The following is a 21,091-nucleotide window of genomic DNA, read 5'->3' on the forward strand; positions in this document are numbered from 1 at the left end:
GAGCTGGTGCACCTAGCATCACCCGGAGATTTTTGGTGATTGAGAAAGCAGTGTAAGTAAGGGTTGGATCCATGCCTTTCAAATATCTGTAGCTATGTGCTGGTTCTTAAGCGACATCTCCTTAGTTATATTCGATATAAATCAGTTCTTGCTCTCTATTCTGATACCGGTACAATCACTAAGGAATTGGATTTTAATTCTCAAGTGATTATTTCTTATTTACTTTCTAAAATGATTGGATTTTCAAATTATTCAATAAAAACTAGTTTTTACTCACTATTATCATACCGAGTACTATCACTAACAAACTAGATTACTTCTAATATATTTTCTAAAATGATTTGATTCCAAATTTTTAGATTGTCACATCAACTACGTGAGAGTTGAGATAATAATTTCTCATCTAATAAAGTTTTCTCTAGTATGATTGGACTATTCTCTAGAGAGTTAATACCTCTCTTGCCATACTTTCTAGTCCTCCAAATTTATAAGGGAAAATTGTGACATTTAATGTGCTTTTGGTCGTCAAATTTTTTGAACCAATTGGTTATCTCCTTCATCTCTTTAATTGGGGTATTCATGCATTTTTTTATCCCATGGTATTGGTGGAAGTATCCACCAACTTTGTTAATGAAAAATCACCAATGAAAAATTTGGATGGTCATCTTTAGTGGGATTTCTACAACCAATCACACTTTTTCATCTAGAAAACTCGAATATGAAATTCTGCTTAAAGGAATCGAATCCAGTATCACTCATACCAACAACATATTGATATTTTATTAGCTATTATTGATATCTTAATTGAATAGTAGTAGTAGGAAGGGTTATTAGTGTCTTATTTGTTTCCTTCTCTTTACTTTGGTTTAACATGTTAATTGTAGGCATTTAATGCAATTATGCATGTGGCTCAATTTAGATAGAATGACTCTAAGAAATGCATTGGTGAGATAAGGGTGGAAATGTGTTGGGCTGAACTGGGCCAGGTCCTACCTTAGTCTAACCTGACCTGTTTTATATTTTTATAGTCCAAGATTGAGCTTGTTACCCGTCATGAGCCTAATTTTAGGCTTGGATCCAACCTTTGTATAAGCTCGTTAGCCCATTTAAATATCTATTTCATATTAAGAAATATAAAAAATATTATTTTTTAAACAAAACCAAAGATTTGTATTAAAAATAATAAGACAATTTTAAACAATAAGATAAGGATTCATCAAAAGAAAACAGTTTATATTCATGCTACCCATCAATGTTTATACAAATTAACTTATTTTAAACATTAATTAAAATTATTCAAATTGTCAAACTAGTAAAATAATATTGTAATTTAAATAAAATAATTATAATATTATATATCATATTAATAATAATATTTTTATTATGAAATATTATTACTAACGGCCAGTCCGTCAAATAAATAAGTTTATTATGAAATATTAATTTTTATGACGTGATCCATTTAACTAAATAAGTTTTTTTTTAAAAGTTTAAGTTTGATATTTTTACTGAATGAATACACTCAAATCAGGCCTTAAACTAACCAAACCATAACGTTTTGTCACACCGTTTGAGATACTTCCATTCCTAGATATAGATTTAGATCCTCTCTAGAGATAAATTTTGGAAGAAAACAGAACACATGATATACGTCAGCTAGTTGGTCTTATTCCGTTTTTCTTCTTTTTTTGTGCCTAGTGTCTCGTGACAATTTCTTTGTACACACTCTAGGGCAAAAAAATAATTCATGGGATTTTTTTTATTTTCTTAATAACTTTTTTTGGATCATCAATATATTTTTATCATTTTGGATCTCAACTATTCTGAATCGAATAAGATAAAAGTCACTTAGGGGAGGCAAAACTTTCTAGCTATTTCTAAGTGTTCAACTGGATTGATTCCAAAAAGTTGAATTTAGTTAAGTTTGTATAGAAAAATCTCCTTAAAATATGTTTAAAATCATATGCATTTTTTCTTGTGTCTCACTAATTAACAATGTTGATTACTCAAACACTTGTACACTCATACGTCATAATCATGCATTGCCTTTTTCTTTTGTCATCACCTTTTCAAAGAGTTATTGAAAAAGACCTAGAAAGTTTGGGATCCAACTGCACCAAGTTGATCGTTGATATTACATCCCTTATATCATGCATGAGGGCTAACTGGGCCATAGAAAGGAAGTGATTTAGATTTTGGAAGATAAAAATTGATTCTTTTGTTTTGGTTCAAATGAAAATTGATTCCGAGTCCTCAAGACCTACATATCCTAAAGGTATGTGGCCTCCATTGGATTCAGTAAAAGTTGGAAACTCAACTAGGCCCAATGGATACTCATCCAGCTTCAATAGCTGTACATCATAAGCTAGTGCAATACCATCATCATAAACAAGATGGTGATGGGTCCTGTCATCTCAAAATGATGGCAATCTATGATCTTAGTTTTCACTTCTTAGCTCATCCACAATAAGAACAAATTGTGGCCCATTGTCTCCACTATATTGTTCAAGATGTGAGATAAAAACAAAAAAGCTGCTCTAGCATTTTGAAGGCTCAATTCACAACTGCCACAACCAGCTTTGTAACTTTTATGGTTCTGAACTCTACTTTAAATAAGGTAATTGGGGTAGACTTGTTGGCTACAACTTTCTGCTTTCACTTTTTATTTTTATTTTTTCACTTCATTAATTCTTATTGAATAAGAAATTAATGTCCCCCACGGAAATGGAATCTGATTACAATTTTACATGCTTATCTAGACTACAACTTTTTTCATTTCAGTATCTTCCTTTCACAAAAACCAGAAGATGCCATATGTTGTTTAAAGGAGATACCGTGCCAGCATTCAAGGCAGTGAGGTTCAATCAAGGTGACTGCAAGAAAATGCTATAATTGAAACTTGCCCTAGCAAACACAAGATTTGTCATAGTGGTGTCCAACCTATTTTGAATCTTCAGTACTACTTGCTCTAGTGCAATTTTAACAGTGACTAATACCCAGCATTATACTGAGATCTTTTTTTTCTTCTAATCAAGTCACCTCATTTTGTAATTAGTATTTTTTTTTTGTTGGGATTCTCACTTCCATTATCAATTTAAGAATTTGGATGAAATACAATGTTTGGAACCATAGTTTATTTTCAGGTGCCAACCGGCCTAACACAAATACATAAAAGCTACATGCCACATTGCTCAGATGGAACAAAATTTATCTGACTTTTTCAAAAATGGAATGGAATATATAGAATCTGTTCATTAACATTTTGGAATAATTTCTTATACAGGAAATGACATAATTTAAGGCAATTTTGTCCACTCAATAACATAATCCAGAAAACTTTTCATTGTAAGCCTCTCCTGTCAAAGCCATCAACAATGAACGAGTTGACACCTCAGTTTCTTTAAAACAAACAGCAATGAACTAATGATATTATACCGATTTTATCAACTCAAAATTCTCACATGCTCTAAGTTACATCATTAAAAAAATGTTTCAATGGAACTATGCTATTATTATCCAAAATGATTCAAATGGAAGATTGTAAAGAGTTTGTGAAGATAAGATGTGTACAAGTACCAATATTGTTAAATTAATTAAAGAAACGTCAAACTACAAGTCTAAGACACGTGACAGGACTGCTATGGGTCCACTTTGGCATATCCACACTTTGGTGCAACACTACAGTGCCTCAGTTTTGAGTACCCCAGTTTCCATTCCTTCACACTCTTAATAATGCAATTCAAAATGGACAAACTTGCTTAGAGTGTTTGAGAGTTCAACTTTGTTGAAAGGCTTATTTGTCATGCCTTCCATCACCACTTGAAAGTGCAAGTGTAAGAACGTAGAAGAGTCCAAAAATGGGGGTGACAATTGGAGTTTGAATGAATATTTGTCTGCTCATTGCATAAAATTGGTGCAAATGACTAATACTATCTCATCATCATGACCAAACCCACTACAAGTGTTCAATTTATATACCCTACTCAACACACCAGAGAGCAACTTTAGGTGCTTCTCAAATTACAATTATTCCAGCCACTGAAGCTTTTGACCAATGAAGTCTTTAATTTGGACCTGGATTTCTCCAAGTTTTGCAAATACAAGAGAGTATGGTTTACGTAGTTTCGTAATATTGCTTTGTGGAGTAATCTACAGCCTAAGAAAGAATCCTCCATTATTCAGGTTCACCACTCATGAGATTGATTTTGAAGTAGTACCGGAATGCAAGTTGCTGAAAATTAGATGACAGCAATGATGTATCTAGACAAGAGTATTTTGTCTCTGTCCACTTACAAGGTTTGAAAGATTTCCATTAACTTTAATGGGACAAACATTTCTCTTAGTGACATGGGTTCAGAGTTTGTCCAAGAACTCTTAAAAGAGTGATATCACTTCAGTGACATTATCATGATATTTTAAGTCCATTCTTTGTCCTATGCTCTCCCTTTCTTTTTCTTTATAAAAAAAAGTATTAACATTTTTATAAATAAAGTAAGTCACACAACTAGAAGATACCCAAATAAGAAACTATTTGCCTACTATATTGATTTGATGAACAGTAAATCATATAAAGGCCTGTATAATGTGTACCCTCTCCCTTCACCCTTCTTTAAGTACTACGTATGATGTATTCACTATAAGGTTAGAAAAGGAAAACATAGATATTCACTTAATTAAATAACTCATAACAACGTGTTTGTGTTATGATTATTATTATTGTTATTGTTGTTATTTTAATATATAGTGAGAGATCTCAACTTTTAACTATTGGACCTTAAAGAAGATACTTTTTTTGTACATATAGTATATACTCTCGTCAGAAGTTCTCGTGTGTATAAAATTCACATATTTTATACTTGAATTCTAATGTTTTTTTTAATGAAGATCACGTTACTCATTACTTTTTGAGATGATGAGTATTTGGATTCCTATTGACTGTTCAATTGAATTTTTATCATTATTCTTGATAATTTAATGAATTGACCACCCATCAATTGATTTTACAGGCTATTTGAAAAGCTGTAAATTTTATGCATGAACGAAGGTTAGGTGATACATATCAGAATCTCTAAAATAAAGTTAGTGGTCGTATGGGAGTTTTGTGGCACTCCAAAAATGGTTAATTATTTTAAGAAAATATATTGAATTTTAAGAATTAAAGAGTTTAATTTTTATACATGGTCAAGCTAAACAAAATTAGTTTATCAATTAATTAGAAATCATAGTTGATATGATTTTTAATATAATTTATTATAAAATTTAATAAATTTATCTTATATAATAATTTATGATTAAATAATATTGTAAAAATTCTTCAACAAATACATATACTAATTACTTATTGAATATTAGTTAATGTAGGAAATCTTTCCATTTCTTGGTTAATTGCATTTTAATTTGGTTGAGGTTATAAATATTATATAGTTAGAAAATAAAATAAAATTAAATCTTTAGTGTCTTGAATATTGTGTTTGGTAGGTGAGAAATTAGGGAAAAGAGTGGATCAAAATAATTTGAGGTGTTTAGAGGAGAAATAATTAAGGAGAAAGCAATTTAAAAAATGGTAGGATAGACAACATTAGTATTTGGTTTGGTTATTAGTTTCCGTTAAAATTCTTATTTAAATTAATTCACTGTTTATACAGTAATCAAACTAATTAAGTTATACTGCAAACCCAATCCTTATGAAACCGATATTCAACGTTATATTTTATTATTTTGTAATTTAGTATACTTCTAAATTAATCAACAAATTAGCATCATCTCCTTATGCTAAAATTTGTTGGAAAAAAAAAGCATCTTCAAGTTCAATTTATCATGGTTTGCTACATAAGCCTAGAAATACCATGCACAAACTGCCACGTCCTCATTTCCGTTGTCAAAAAGTCATAATGTTTGCCATGAAAAGGAAATTCATGCATGGTGGTAAAAAAAGGAAATTTACGAGTAAGTTTTTTCTTTTATCAATAGTGAATGTTATTCATTAATTTTTTGTTAGAATGTTAATGGACAGATTCAAACCCCAACCTCTGCTTCTCATCTTTAACCCTTAAACTCATTTTTTTACTACAAGTCAACCTTATAACTTCATTTTACAGGTTAAGTGCTATATATTTATTATATGTTGTTAAGATATTATGTATTGCGTTTAACTACTTTGCTAAGATGGACCAAAAGCATAAGCATATGCATCAGCATCCTAATTAATCATATCGCACCAGTTAATGTGGTAGCCGGAAATAAAGATAGGACTCTTCCATAACCAATTCAACTGCTGGTCCATACACTTGGCTAAAGCACTTATTGCAGGACTAAATTATTTAATTTTTTATTTGGCAATGATCGTGCTTCTTTTTGGGCTTTATCTCATTCATTTTCGAAACAAAATCATGATTAGTTACCTAAGAATTCTTGGTTAACTAAAAGTAGTCAACAAAAAATTAATAATTAAGCTTTTAACTTGGTCAACTAGGATGTTTTCCCTAGTATATATATTTGTTTATGGGATTATAATTTAATATATGAATTTAGGTGCACTATATTATATGAGTTTGATTGAGAATTTTAGATGAAAGCATTGTTAAAGGGATCACTACCCGGGTCCAACGTAGTTATCATTTTGACTTGGTATCTAGCTAGCGTGGTGGTGAGTTATGGTACCACTATAATAATGAAGCTCACAAAAATTGGTCAACCCACAACGTGTAGTGTAATAGATTAGTCTATGGTTGCAAAACAAGTGTTGTACTATTTGTGAATTAGTACTACAGTATGTGAGGTGCGAAGTTGGGTGGTCTATATCAAAATATCACCCAAGTTATTATTTGAGTTAGACGCATTCGTAGGCAATTCCTCCACGTGTAAAATTCTTCAAACATGAACTAAACTGAACATGAGAACTAACAAATTAAAGAATTTGATTTTGACTAGTATGCGCAATATATGCAGCATTGTTAATTAGTACACAACCATCATATTTTGTCTGCTGCAAAAGTTTAATTCCTGATCGTTTCCATTTATTAAGTATAACTACACATAAACTCATCAATTAGTATATCACAAAATAAATTTTCAAAAAAAAAAAATCAATTGGCGATCGAAATCTATTTTTGAGCCTGCTCTAAGAATTCACTACTAATATTTTGTCAGTTTGTGAATGTTTATCCATTTTTTTTAATTTTTTTTTCGGGGGGGTGGGGGCATTACATTGGAATAAAGGATACGTGCAGATTTATATTTGATTCAAACAAAATTGCTAACTATTTATATACCATAAACAAAATATTCATGAACTGAAAATATTAAAAGTTAATTTTTTATGCATTATTAGTATAAAAAATTCACATTACCAATAAAATAATATCTTAAATATAAATTTTAAAGTAATTATATAAATCTTAATAATTTTTAGTCATACGATAATGCAGAACAAATTGACCGTATAAAAAATCTTATTTTGTTTATGTATTTTAATTAAATTCTAATACAAATACAAAGGAGAATTAATATGATTGTTAAATATAATAGAAGAATCAGACAACTGTGTCATGCTTTGATAGGGATTTAGGATAAACTTTAGTAAATAAAAGTAATAGACAACGACTTATTATGATTTAGTTAGACAGCTATCGAGAGTAAATTCCTGATCTTCCATGCTTTAATATATAATATAATGTTGTGCTATCATTAGCAACTGACTATAATCCCTTAAAAAAAAAAAAAGCAACTGACTATAATATAAAACTAGATTTTATACCATATTTTATTTTTATAGTTTTAATCATTCTTAACTAATTAATAACAATACTAAATAGATTTTCTGTATATATTAATATTTTTTAACAAATAAATCATTATAACCTTATAAAAAACATTAAACTACTTAATTAGTGCTTCGAAAACTCAGTTATATAAACTCCAAGGAATTAATCGAGTAGAATAAGAGATAAATTTGAATCCTCACCCGTCTTTTTGAGACAAAGCAAATGTCTATAGATGGAGGTTTTTCTTGTCTTGAGACATTATCAATTCCTCCGAAAATTCTTTATCATAAAATAGTATTTCCTATTGCTATATGTTTGAAAATTTTTAAGAAAAACTATAAAATATTTTAAAAAACAAATACTAATTAATCGTAGACTGAAAATACAAAAAAGGTAAAAAAGAAGAAGAAAAAACAACATATAAAGACAATTTTAAAAACTAAAAAAATGAAACAAATCTCATATGTAGCAATACTAGTGAAAGAAATTTAGTATTATATATATATATATATATATATATATATATATATATATATATAGAGAGAGAGAGAGAGAGAGAGAGAGAGAGAGAGAGAGAGAGAATGTATTTCACAAAATAAACAATAAAAAAATGGAAGCACAAATTAGGGTAGGAAAAAAAATGAAAAAGGTAACAAATAAAAGTGGTTTGTTTTTCCGTGTACACAAAATTTAATATTTGAATTCTTAACTACTTATTTAAAGGATTTGAATTCATCATCATTTAGACCAATTACTTGTCAATTATTTAAAGTGGTTTGCACAATAAATTATATTTGTTTTGTGAATATATTTAATATTTCTGATAAACTAAAAAAAATTTAAGGGGCGTTCTCCATGCTCCGTGCATAATTAGTTTTATATGAAAAGAATAGGTTGCAAGGATCACTTAGAATTCTAACTTGAAAGAGGTGCTTTATTCTTATGAACAGTTAATACTCGTTGTGTTTTTGTTCCATAATCACTCAGTGCTGGCAGATTCTCAATTAATCGTCTATTTATATAAATTCCTTTCTCATTTAGTTACATTTAAACAAAAAATATTGTGAAAACTTATGCAAAATATATATATTCATATATATCATACATATAATTTTGGTGAATATATTCATATTATGTACATATGAACATATATGAATGTTAAATTATAAAAGAAAAATAAATAAATCCGTATCCATCTTATTTAAAAAGGGAATGAGCATTCAAATTCCCACCTCACTTAAGAGGAACGGACAATGCCTCTCCAAGTGGACGGGTTTCCACCCTCAAAGAAGATACCGAATAAGGGAATAAACTATTTCTAAAATGACCAATGAAGCATATATATCAAGCATAATGTTTTGTTCTCATTTCCTCTTTCTGGATTGCTGGTTACTTAATTAAGAGGAGATGAACCTTACGTACCATGCTTTGGTTTACTTTTAAAATATTCGTCAAATGATAGAACCAACAACATTTTATAATTGATAACTATCTGCTTTGTTTTGACCATCTCAGACTCGCATCCTCTCATCTTTTTGTGGATTCCACTGTTTGGATTTTTTCATTTTTATTAGCATTTATATAATATTCACACGAGTTTTCCTAAACTAATCCCTTAGTGGAGCGAACTATATAATCCTGCAGCCTAAACACCGAACTAATAGTGCCATGAATAACAATTCAATAAAACAAGAGATAAGTTGTTATGATATTCAGATAAATCTAAGAGGTGGCACAGATATTTATTGAGGCAATAGTTGAATGAGTACATCAAAAAAGAGAGAGGAGAGAAAGAGACAAAGTTTTCTAAATAACAATATCAAAATCCTTAAATTTTCAATGATACTAAAAAATCTCTCTTAAAAAATGTTATATGCCAAGATAAATATATAACATCTGCCTCTATTAATATTGATTTAACAAATAACAAACTATCAATATAGATATTGTACAAATTTACATTAATAATATCGATATATGCATCGTTTTTATGCGTATTACATTCTATTGATATATATATATATATATATATATATATATATATATATATATATATATATATATATATATATATATATATATATATATATATATATATATATATATATGCATAATATTAATTAATTATTAGTGTTAATTATAATATTTATAACTTAATTTATTTTAAAGAAATTAAAGTTACACCAACAAAGGTAATTATAATGTCTAATTTTTTCATTAATATATGGTGTGTGTTTTTAGTGGTCGGAGCATTTAGTGCAATTGATTTTCGTTGTGTACTGAAATTCTGATATTTTCTACAGCCTCTTTGGTCAATTAGAAATAGTTAACTATCTACGAGAAATGAGACTTATGTATACTTATTATTATATTCTTAGCATTTGGATTTTTCTGGCTGTGCTTGGCTAGCTAGGATCCATTCGCTTTAGGTGTATCCTTCGGTACTAGGGGTACCTATTATATATATATATATATAAAGGAATTTTCAAATTGATTATGGCTAATATCTCTTAGACACGTTAAAACTCTAGCATCTATGCTCATATCTATTAAGAGCTTGATGACTACTTGTACACGATCTATGTGAAGATATTTGTATTTACGGTTGTGTTCATAAATTGAATTTTTGGAAAGTAAATGAAATTCTTCTCCTATATCTTGTCTTAGAGGAATATTATTTTCAACTGTTTTGATTATGTAATCAAAACTATGTTTGTTTTTAATTGTCTTAGGAACATACAAAGTATCCTGAGGGATTTCTGGAATGTTCCCGTCATCCATATTTTGGTTTATATCTTCGAATTGGACTTTCTCATCGAGTAGATTGTGTTTTGGGGCGATCTCGTAGGTCTGGTTATCTTGTTCATTGATTAAATTATTGGTTTTGGGTGAATTCATTGAAGAAGAGGATGAAGACGAGTTTGATCTAAAAGAAATGGAGAGAAAGAACGTAAAAGGCGAGACATATTGGATTCATCCTCTAGTATCTTTGCCGTCATATGATTTCATAGAAATGTTTCCATAAGGTTATATGTCACTGAATTTCTTGGATCTGAAAAATAAAAAAGATTTTTTTTTACGGACAATATAGTTTGAACACTACTCCTATAGCTACCAGTATATTATGTCTCAATATTTTATTTGAACAATACACCTTAGCCTTACTACCCTTTCTCATCCACGGGACTTACTGCTACAATATCATTCAACTAAAATATCAGACTGTTGTGCTTCCAGAAAATACTGTTCAAACATATAGTGTTTAAATTAAAATTACTCTACACAATTCAGATCCATGAATTCAGTTAACATATGCCCTTATTATTCAAATATAGTTTGAACACTACTCCTATAGCTACCAGTATATTATGTCTCAATATTTTATTTGAACAATACACTTTAGCCTTACTACCCTTTCTCATCCATGGGACTTACTGCTACAGTATCATTTAACTAAAATATCAGACTGTTGTGCTTCCAAAAAATACTGTTCAAACATATATTGTTTAAATTAAAATTACTGTACACAGTTCAGATCCATGAATTCAGTTAACATATGCCCTTACGGACATTATTCCTACTTCCCCATCAGGCTCTGATACCAGAGATCAGCGGAAAGGGATCAGCTGACAAATAGGAAGTAAGAATGAAGTATATATGATAAACGAAAATTGAAATCTAAACGTTGAAAACAAATATCAAGGGCACACCAGAAACCGGCTTACAAATCCCAGGTTTTCGTAAACAGAGAAATCGAAGTGGCGGAAGAGCCGCACAGTATCGGTAAAGAGGGAGAAGGGAGATGGATAAAAAATAGAAATTTATTAAAACTTGAAAGAAGCACTTACAAAAGATGTTCTTTCAGAGCACCTCCTCTCAGAAACCTGAAAAATGGCCAAATGGAAGGGTGCCTCACAATATGGTTGAAGACTCCTTATAGCCAAAAAAATTTCATAAGACCGGTAGTTACTGGTAGTTTTGACCGAAACTATTTGACTGTTTGTTACAAGACAATTAGTTTTGACCGGAACTTATTTGCTACAGGACAGGTAGTATTTGAGGCAAGGTTTTTGACATCCTTATGTAAAATATTTTTGGCTGACTTGCAATTAACCCTGATTAAAAAAAAATTCATTGAGATTTGTCTTAACTACGCTGTAAATTTTTTATTTTTCTTCATTTGTGAGATAATTATCCCACCAACCTTTTAATTGTCCGAAAAATCCTGCCACTAAAATATCTATGATGGTTTCTTCCAAACATTCATGGGAGGTTTGGTAGGCTGTAGCTACCATGGTCATTTGTTGGAGTGTATTCATGATGTTATACTCTGTTTGTGCATCTATGTTCCATTCATAGATGTTTTTTGCACTAAAACTCTTAAAATTGTTTTCACCTCTTTCTTCTAATAGAAGGTTAGGGTAGTTAGACGTTGATAATATAATTTAGAGGATGTTTTCCAATGTTTGGAATTAATTGGATTTATATTCTTTTTCTGATATTAATCCTATCTTAGTTGCATTTTCTGAGTTTTGGTCACTATCTTCATTAATAACATTAATTGATTTGGAGGTACTTCTTGTTACCATTTTAGATGTATTTTTCGAAGTTTGGGGGGGTTTTTGGAATGATCTTAAGTAAATTACCAATTTTGTTTAGTAATTCACTATGGTTATCTTCTACTCCTTCAATTAAGGATTTAGTTTTTTTAAGTTTCCTAATTTTTCATTTAGCTTTATCACTAACTTTGAAAGGTTTGAACAATGGTTTTTCAATGGGAATACTTGGTGAAGCTTCCTCAACTGATTTTTGTTTAGGAACTACCTTAGTTTTAATGGTTTCTCCTAAAACTTGTAAATATTTGTTGGTATGATTTGCCTGTTCCATTAGGCTCTTAATGTCTTTGGAGGTTACTTCCTCATTGACATCTTTTGTCTTGAATGGAATTGACATGACCGGTTTATTGTTACTGTCTTTGACATTCGGTAGTTAGGAACCTGAATTTTGGGACAAAAACCCATTTAAGGCAACAACCAAGGCATTCCCGTTAGGATTTCACTTCAAACCAACCACCATTATGAAGTCCAGGACTTTTTATGAATTGATTTTGGTAAACACAAATTCAGCTTCTATCAAACATTTCAAGGACCCAAAAGATCAAATGTTGAACACCCACTCAACAATTCAAATACTAAAAGTTCTTCAACCAAGACATTTTGGTTCGGACTTAAACAAAGGAAAAAGATTTTCAGTACCATTTGACCCTGTAGGTTATACCTATTGGGATTATGTTGATGCTTAGACTAAGGTATTTTAGCACCAAAATATCCGCTTCAAGCACTCATGGTTAATATATTTCAAAACCAACACAATCTACAATTTCCCAAATTGGTTTTTACAATGGTGGGATTTCTTTGGTCCAATTCCAGAGATTTTCCCAAAACAAATTCAACAAGGATTTGTACAATTTGAAAAACAATACAATTCTCAGGAATCACGAATTCCAACAGATCTTAGATATTTTTCCAGTTTTGCTTTATCATGAATTTTTTCATGACAATATCGTTATAGTAAAACTGAAAAAACAAACCAATATTCATCACTACAAAGGCATGCATTTGTAAAATGGTGGACTCAATTTGACTCGTTCAAAGCCGATCCAGAACAAGTGAAACTCTGGTTCCAATCTCATCCAAAATTTCTTAAAGCAGCTGATCCAGAAACTTCTATGTTTTTGAACCAAAAGTCTCATCTGGCAGCATTTTTAGCAGGATCAACATCGAAAGAGATCCTAACTAAAAATCTTAAAGAAGTTCTGCAAATGTTACAACAAGAGGAAAAAGGTTCATCCTCAAAGAAGAAAGAAACAAGTTTTGTTGAAGAAGAAGATGACTCTTTTTACCAGAACGAAGATGATTGTTTTGGTATTTGTTTAGATTAATTATAATTACGGTCAGATAACCATTCGTATTTAATTATTTTGTAATTTCAGATAATACTACTTGTCCTGTAACAAATAAGTTCCGGTCAAAACTAATTGTCTTGTAACAAACAATCAAATAGTTTCAGTCAAAACTAACGGTAACTACCGGTCTTATGAAATTTTTTTGGCTATGTAAGGAGTCCTCAACCATATTGTGAGGCACCCTTCCATTTGACCATTTTTCAGGTTTCTGAGAGGAGGTACTATGAAAGAACATCTTTTGTAAGTGCTTCTTTCAAGTTTTAATAAATTTCTATTTTTCATCCATCTCCCTTCTCCCTCTTTATCAATCATGTGCGGCTTTGCCACCGCTTTGATTTCTCTATTTACAAAAATCTGGGATTTGTAAGCCGGTTTCTAGTGTGCCCTTGATATTTGTTTTCAACGTTTAGATTTCGATTTCCGTTTATCATACTGCATTCTTACTTCCTATTTGTCCGCTGATCTAAATATATATATATATATATATATATTGGTTTACCAAAAAAGAAAAAAGAGAAATGAGACTTTGCTGGCAAATTAAATTAAACGGCTAAAAGGCCATGATGGATTTTAATTGGCCTTATGGTGCAATGAAGGACACTAGAAGAATAGGATGTATGAAAAACGGGATAGGGAAAGGGAAATAGACCAGCCATTTTGGCCTCTAGCATGCAATATTGCAGCCACTTGTGAGAGTGACGTATTGGGTGAATGAAGCTCACTATCTAGAAGAATAGGCCAATCTGCACTAAAACATTGCAATTGCACATACAAAAGCCAAAACATGGTGAACATGACAGATTTAGTGGATGCTGCTTCACTTTAGTATAACAGCAACTAATAAGTCTCAAAGTTTTAGCATTTAGATTTGCACCATTTAATGAGGTTTCCAGTGGAACCAGGATTTTGATGGAAAAAAGAAGAGGGTGCATGGACAAGTTTTCTTCTGTCTTTTTATGTGTCCCTCAACTATTGGGGCCTTGGTGAACACTACTCTCTATCCGGGTCCTTTGTGCCCTTATCACATCTTTTGTGCTAGCTAGGGCAAGGGAAAAAGCTAGCATTGCTTGTGACTTATTAGGGAGAAGAAAAAAACCCAAAAAAGTTAATTCAATAAGGTAGATGCAGATCTGATTCCCTTTACTTGATATTCTGGTCCATGCATGAGTGATGAAACCTTTGAATTATAAGATAAACATTAATTTTTCTGGGTTACCTTGATATGAATCACTCGTTTTACACCTAAGCTTGCCCTGGCACTAGTCGTGCCTTGATATGAATCACTCGTTTTACACCTTCAAATTAATGCAGGAAATGAACCGAGCTATGTCCCAATTCTAATTCTCCTGTCACTCATATTAAGGGTTCCCACGTGACTTCACTTTGCATAACATGGTAGGCTATGTTTAATTTTATGAGAATGATACTTTACTATGAAAAGTATATAATAAATATCATTTTGTGGTGCTCAGATGGTGGAAATGGGATATATGAGCTTCCAAGGTTGATTAACTTCTATATATATGCGTCAGCCTAGTTGGTCCCAATACTGCTCTAATAATTTGGAATATATATATATATATATATATATATATATATGCGCGCGCGCGTGTATTGTGATAATAAAAGACATTTGAGCGTAGAGCTCTACCTACAAACATTTTTTGTTAATAAAAAAAGAGAGAGAGATAGACAGCTAGTGAAAAAGGACATCTAATTATACCAGTACCACAAGTGGGAGCTTCATGTTGCGATAATCTTTAAGATTATCTCATTTTTCCTATTAATTTAGTTTAGGAGATTTTAAATGATTATTATTTTAAATTTTAGTTCATTTTGTCTTTAAATTAAAAAATGAAAATATTATCTATTTTATATATTTTCCAAATTTGAATTAGGATTTCTATTTGTGTTTTTTATTTGTAGGTAATAAATAAAGGAAATTAAAGTGCTATATATATGGATTAAGAAACCAAAGAAAATTTTTAAAGGAAATATATTGCTGGGGTCTTTAAAAGTCTAGGACTTTTCTCTCTTTAATACAAATATCTAACCCATGTATAAAAGAATAGAGAAATAGAGGATTAGTGATTTTTTTTTTTTCTCTTCTCTTTAGTTATTTGGAGACTCCATGTGGAATTTTTGCATTTTCTTTCTAAGAGCTCTACAGTCGTAAGAAGGACGATTAAATTGGAAGCTTGCACCTTTTTAAACATTTACAAAGTACTCTTTTCCTTCTTCTTCATTTATTGTTATTTTCTTCTTCTTTTTTCATGTCTCGTTAATTAATTCCTTCTTTGTTGGGGTTAGGTCAATTTGTATGTATCTTACATGGTTTTTGTTGACAGGAATGAACTATTTAGCGTTTTTGTCCTCAAATGAGTGATGATTATAGGGTGAAAATTTACCTTATAATAATCAATCGTTTCAAGGTTCATATATATAGATCGAGGACCAAAACTAATGCATGCAGGTTTGTTGAAGTCCCTTATAATATAATGCATCTAGATGACATTCCGTGGGGTATACATCCTCCCACATGTATTCCGAATGGTTTACAATTCCGTACACGCCTGTCAAATATATATATAATGTTACATGTGAATAAATATTATTTTAGAAATTGAAATTTTTTAGCTTTAATGTTTGGAAAAATTAAAGGAGTTTTAAAAAAGTTGACGAGATGAATTATCGCTTAAAGGATTTTTTTTTCCGGACCCTATTGTTGTTTGAATTTTTTTTTAGCCCCTTCAGTCATAAAGTTTGGGCAGGCGCACCGTAAAATAAATCTAGGGCCAGCCTGAGCTAAGTGAGAGCACAAGAAATGCTCACTACTTAGTCAAAATTGCAGGGTGGATGTGGATGTTGATGTTGTAAATGAATGATAAAAAGTTTTTTTTTTTAAAAAAAAGGATAATGGGATAATATATGAATGTGAATGCGTATATAGACTTTTTTTACATACTGGATTGGTGCAATTCCATTTTCAAATTATTGGATATAAGTGCAGTTTATAAAAATATTATTGCATTGATGTAAGTCATAGACGTTATATAACGAAATAGTAGCATTTTTTTTACAACAGTGGTAACATAGTTTGAATTTTGAAATTCAGACCACATTAATTAAAAAAATACAACATACGTAGATTTATATAACTTTTCCACATATTTTAATGCATTTATTTGTTGAAATTTTGTGAAAACTAATATAATTGTATGTATTTTCATGTGATTCATATTTTAAAATTTTGAGACATTCTTTGACTTCTATAGTGACTGAAAATAGTTACAACAGTGATATGTGTCCGTTAATAAATCCATAATATACGCAAATTTAGAGAACTTTTTTACATATTTTAATGCAATTATTTGTTGATATTTTGTAAAAATTAATATAATTGTTTGTATTTTCATCTGATTCATATTTTAAATTTTTGGGACATTCTTTTGACATTTTTTCGTCTACTTAAAATAATTGATGATGTCAACTAATTAATGGAAAATTAAAAACATGTTTTTTTTAAAAAAATATATGAAATTATTCCAACAGACTCATTAATTGTCTTTAGTGAAGTCTTCTTTTCTAATTAAGTTATTTTTATCTACAAGATCAAAGTTCATTTGAATCGTTTGTAATCATCATACACTAAATAACATGGTTGTTAGAACTAGATCAAACTAACCGGTTCAACCAATTGAACTAGTGGCCTGCCTGGTGGGTTTAAATCCCAAAATTAGTGTGTAATTGAACTGGTCATGAATTGAAAAAATCAGTCAAGAGGCAAAATTGCTAAAAATCGACTATTTGACTGATTTTGGTGGTTCGATGAAAATCACAGTTTTTTTTTAATTAATTTTATTTGTTATTGTTTAACTTAAACCAGTAGTGGCTAATGGATTTTTTATTTGTTATTGATGAACTTAAATTATGCAAAGGAAGTCTAGTTCTGTTGGTGAGATAGGATGAGTAAGTACTATAAATTGTTTGATATCATATTTAATTCTTACATATAAAAAACTTAAAATATTATAATATATAAAATTTACTTTCATATATAATTTACTTTTGTGATATTTTATGACTTACGACACTTTGAAGTAAAATTTAATTTTTAATATTGTAAATATATGCATATCATGTTATTTTTTATTTAATATTATTTAATATATTATATAAAATTAAAAAAAATGTATTTATTAAAATCAATTCCACTCCTATTGAACTATTGAACAATGAACAATGTCCTCACTAATTCAATGACCGGCCTGATAAGATTGTTAAATAGAGAATTTTCTTTATTTTATCCATAGCATGGATGACATATAGCATCTTGTTGGTGATTCGGTGAATCACATTAATGGTTGAAACAAAAGATAAACACAAAATTTTAACATAATTATTTTATCTTTGGATAAAATTTAGCATGAGATAATTCATATCCAATAACAAGATAACAATCTAGGCTATATTTGATAAAATTAGCTGAAAAGTTAGCTAAAAATTAAAAATTAACTTATTAAATTATAAGTGTTTTGTAAAATTAACTGTTGAAGTAGTTAAAAAATGTAAAATTACAAAATAATAATATCATGATTTAGTTTAAAATGATAACAAGAAAATCAATAAATATATAAAGGATAAAAGTGAAAATAATATATAAAAAACTAGAAGTTACAAGCTAGTGTTTTAAAAAATATTGTTTCAAGTAATATTTCAAAAAACATTAAAAATTATAAAAAACTTGATTATCAAACAATTAAATAGTAAAAAAGGTTAAAAACTAGTTGAAATATATTAGCGAATGTAACTCAAATAAGTGGAGAAAAAAAACTTGCTTTACTAATTTTTTCAGCAATCATATTCTTCTCTCTATAGTTGTTAATTATGAAAACGAACTGTTGAACTAGTTGTTAAACCAATCTAAAAGAGGTTTATGAATTTAACATTGAACTAGAGTTTTATACATACATATTTTTTTATAATATTCTAAATATGAAGTGTGAGTTTCCACCATAAAAAAAACATATGAAGTGTGAGTAGTAGAGTTGTCAATGTATATGAGATTTAGTAAATAATCTAAACCATCATCAAGAGTTGTACCGTGTAATCACTTTAAAACGGAATATCTTTCCCTTTTCCCTCTCCCCTAGCTTTTTTTTTCATAAGAAAATAAGATGCATTTAGAAAGAGGGTGGAAGGTTTTTATTTTTTATTTTAAAAAAAAACGCTGTCAAATTGTCAACCAAGGTTCCAATTTTCAATTAAAGTTAGGGTCATTTTATTCTTTTTCTTGTTGGAAATTGTTGAAAGCGTCCGACACTAGATCAATGCTCGAACACTTGGCACATAGCCACTTGTGCTTAATTATTATAAAAAAGAATAACACAACAAAGTGTGCCCTACAATAAAAGAAGAAAAAAAAAGGCAAAATGGATATATGTACGTTTCAGGATTATTTAAAAACAAAAATAAAATTAATTAAAGGAGAAAAGTACTGTGGTTAGAGAATCCTAAGTGGGGGATTTGATACTTTTAATACATTTTGACTCTAAATCATTGGTAATACTGCGTTTCCATATAGGTAGGAGACATAGAAAAATGCCATTGTAACATAATACGAAAAGATAAAACTTAAGCATACAGTTATAGACAATAAAAAAGAAAATAAAAATACTACAAACACACTTTTTAACATATACATTTAAATACATTTTTTTATTAATTAAAATTTATTAAAAATAATAAAATTTAATAAGTTTTACATTATATTTAATGATTCTTTTTTAGATTCAAAGTTTTTAATAAATTTTAATCAGAGAAAATGTATTTAAAAAAATATACTAAAAATGTGTTCTTAGGACTCCAAAAAAAAAAGTAGTATTAGAAAAACGAATGAATTCTTTTATATTTACTTGTACGTACAGTTGTGCGTATAAACATACTTCATAACGACGCTTTACACCGAGTTCATTTATGAAATTTAACAACTAAAACTTTAACAAAAAAAATAATGGGGAAAAATTGAATGAGATGAATTAAATTAAATCTCAATATTAATTGTTATTTTTAATTTTTATTTAAAAAACGTACATGGTAATTAAATTTATAATTAATGTTTTAGGGCATGAACGATTTACCTTTGACTTCAAATTTTCTTTTTGGTGAATACCTACAAATTCAACTAGGAGTGTAAGTGGGTTGATTAGAATTGAATTTAGTCAAATTTATGATTCAGTCCAATCAAATTTAAACGTATTGATTTAGATCGATTTTCTAAGAAAAAAATGAAATCCAATCAAAATCAACTTATTTTTAAACAGTTTGGGTTGGATTAGATTAACGGATCAAAACATTAATTTTGCATGTTTTTTTTTAACATAATATTTTTTGTGAACTAAAATTTGTATTAAATGAATAAGATATAACTATTTCTTATTAAAAAAATTATTGAAAAAAAAATTATGATGTTATCACACCTCACTTCAGTCCACTTATTATTATCTATCTATTTATCTATTGACAGGGAATGAGAAATTAAACATATCATATTCGAGATAAGGAGTTTCAATAAATATAACGAGGATGAGTTTCAAATATTTTTTTTTTACCAATATCAATGGGACATTATAGGGTCTATTCGTTGTAAATAGATTCGGAATATTTTTAGAAGTCTATTTGAAGTGGCTTCAATCAATAAAATTCTTATCCTTTTGATCATGAAGGTTAAGGATATATTGATACTTATTCAATTCAGGTCGATAAATCTATGTAATCAATAGTCAATCGTATTTGATTTTCTTAAAATTTAAAAATATATACTATGTATTACATGTAATAATAATAATAATTTAATACAATTAATGGATCGACGAACAGGGTCTTTTATAATAAAATATTCAACCATAAATCATATTACTTCAAATTTAATTTTAATCAAAATCAATTTCATTCAAAATCAATTTTATCAAATACTCATCCAAGCACACACAGTTAATTTGCACTTCACGAATAAAATCCTCCGAAGAAAAAGGAGCTACGTTCTGATAAACCGTCATCTCAAATTCTCAATTAGGAAAAACATGCATTTGTTAATTGTTTATTTAAAATTGACTGTCTTCTATCTTTGTCTCTTACTTGTAGGCAGCGTTTTAATCCTTTACAACATCAAAACTTGGACACGTAACGTCAAGATATAATCTGATGAATATTTGGTCGAAAGAGTTTTAGAATATTATATCTCATTTCAAATCTTCTTAAGCTAGCTTCTAGTGATCAGCCACCATTTGTCATGGTGGAACATATATAGCGAATAATGGGAATATCTTCATGTGTTTTGAATATATTATTCGTCCTTCCTAGC

The sequence above is a fragment of the Glycine soja genome, chromosome 10, assembly GCF_004193775.1.
Source record: "Glycine soja cultivar W05 chromosome 10, ASM419377v2, whole genome shotgun sequence".
Classification (NCBI taxonomy): domain Eukaryota; kingdom Viridiplantae; phylum Streptophyta; class Magnoliopsida; order Fabales; family Fabaceae; genus Glycine; species Glycine soja.